At 34.4% G+C, this 2784-nt stretch overlaps 1 protein-coding gene across 1 annotated transcript in view; it reads right to left on the bottom strand.

The window, feature by feature from the left end:
• Positions 1-2784, bottom strand: part of LOC106878261 (GTP cyclohydrolase 1-like) — a 112094-nt gene that overhangs the window by 100302 nt on the left and 9008 nt on the right. The window lies entirely within an intron of this gene.

The raw sequence follows: 2784 nt of genomic DNA on the forward strand, positions 1-2784 counted from the left end.
ATATATATATATATACATAATACAAATAATATGTGAGTATATGCATATATACGTATATGTATGTACATACCTATATCTACATGTATATATAGATGCATATCTGGGTACAGAACGTCACAAAAAACGTGGACAAAATGAAAAACAGAGCACAGAAAACAAACAGGCCACAAAGAGAATATTTCCTTCATCACTGCTCTTATTCTAAACTAAGCGTTTCGAAGAATTAGGGCAATGCATACACGTACACTCACGCAAACACAAACATACATACATACATACACACATACATACATACATACATACATATCTATATCCCTCCTAAAAGATTCTGTATTTCTTCCTGTCGGGGATGGAAGTGATAAAATAATTTGCAGTCAGGTAATTATTTTATCACCTTTAATTAAATCGACTACAGTCCTGTTCCAAATGTGTGCCCTCGGGACAAAAGTGGAAATTATTATCGTCATCATTATTATTATTATTATTATTACTATTATTATTCGGCCCTAGTGGCCAATGAATGAAATAATTATTATTGTTATTATTAGGTTCATGAGAGGTGAAGTAATAATGCCTGGTGATACTTAGTAACGTATCTTTATGTTCTTAAATCAAATGTAACCGAGATTACTTTTGCTTTTCATTCTTACGAATCGATAAAATAACAACTAGTCCAGTGCTGGGTTGAATTTAATCGATTATACGTAGACATTGAATTTGTCACGTTGAGCCGATTTTAGAAATAGAAAGTTATTCGTTGGATGAGGAATGGCGGAAATGATACAGTTACGTACAAATTATCACATGGCAGTTAGTTATTTACCTTTATAATTGGTCTGATTGTTCCGAGGCGGACTTTGCCTTTCATTCTTTCGAAGTCGATAAAATACGGAACAGTCAAGTTCTGCAGTAGAGTTATTCGATTGTACCCTTCTCCAAAACGTCACGATTTTGTACAATCTTCTTTTTTTATATATTATCATTATAACTAACCTAGAATTAAATTTATCTTTCACCTGTTATTTGTTGCAGACAGTATCACAGTTCACAGTAATGCCGTCACCCCATGATTTCATTTCATTCCATTTAGCCGTTACAGTTGCTTCGAGTTCTTTTCGAACAATAATGCTGATGCACATAATATAATGAGCCATTTGCCCTTCAAATTCGAATTTTCATTAATAAAATTAACATTAACAGTGGATAGAATATTACATAGTAATTTACGACCAACCGCACCTCAATTACAACTTTGCCACAAACCTATCACTGATTCCTTACATTTTTGATGGCGAAAGTGACAAAATATATCTAGGTTTCTTGCCGTTGTTTACATCTTTATCAGTTTACAGAAGCAAAAGATATATATATATATATATATATATATATATATATATATATATACACTAGCAGGACCCACGAATATTTCATGGAATTAATAATGGGTTACTCTTGAAAACTTTATCCAAAGGACCTTGAAGGAAATTGGAATACGATGATTACTTAATGCACTTTATATATATATATATATATTATGCACTTTATGCACAGTGTTATAGACTTAATACACAGCACTAATAATATGAATAATCACTTTTATTTTTCTATTTTTCCATATAAACAGAAAAAATTACATTTTAAAAATTTACATGCTTTCAATTTCATGTCTAGAAATCAAAACTTTTACTGTAAAACAAAAATATTTTATATGTAAAATATAGGGTCACAATTTCACAGGAGTAAACATTTAATGCAACATGGCATACTCTGAAAATCACATAGTTGATAACCTATAAGCCAAGGTGATGGGGAAGAGCCAATACACATTTCAAGTTGCGTACACCTTTCAATCCAATACTTCTTTGCGGACTATGTTCTTCGTGTAGGTTCTCTACTTGTTTGTCAATGTTGATAATTTTGACTCTCACATCAGATAATTTGCGAACCCTTGAGAATGCAACTTATAGCTAACCATAGCCGAATACAGGTTCAGGCAAGACAGCCCCACTTTATCAAATGTATGCCCTTGTGATTTATTGATAGTCATTGCTTATGACAGGCGAACGGGAAAGTGGTTTCTTTCTAAAGTGAATGGCAAGTTTGGGATGCGTATGCGTTAAGTAATAGGTGATATAAAAAAAAACTTAGTTCAATTAAAAAATGTCTTTCACTATGTATTCACCATCGCCACCTCCACCACCACCATCACCACCATCATCACCACCATCATTACCACCATCATTTCTCTCTCTCTCTCTCTCTCTCTCTTTTTCTTTCTTTCTCTCTCTCTCTCTTTCTCTCTCTCTCTTTGCCTTTCTTTAATCTCACCATCAGAACATCACCCATCTGCTAAAATTATATTCCTAACTCTTCTCTATATCACTACCGTCAACTAACTTTTTTAACCACACGATAAATATTACGTTCCCCCACCACATGTCACGGACGCTTCTCTCTTCTCATTTTCTGTCTCGTCTTCTCTCTCTCTCTCTCTCTCTCTCTCTCTCTCTCTCTCTCTCTCTCTCTCTCTCTCTCTCTCTCTCTCTGTCTTTCTCTCTCTTTCTGCCTCATTCTTCGTCTTATCCTCTTTTCTTCCTCTACCCTTTCTTTTCTCGTTTTCTCTTCCCCTTCAACTAATCGCGCGAAAGCGTTACAATTATGTTCCCTCTGCCTACGTCATGGACGCTTCTCTGTCCCTCTTTTTCTCTCTTCCTCTTTTTCTCTGATCACGTGAAAGCGTTACCAACTGGCTAAGTAACGTAATGGAAAGCAGAATTATTATAA

This window comes from Octopus bimaculoides, chromosome 3, assembly GCF_001194135.2.
Source record: "Octopus bimaculoides isolate UCB-OBI-ISO-001 chromosome 3, ASM119413v2, whole genome shotgun sequence".
NCBI classification, from domain to species: domain Eukaryota; kingdom Metazoa; phylum Mollusca; class Cephalopoda; order Octopoda; family Octopodidae; genus Octopus; species Octopus bimaculoides.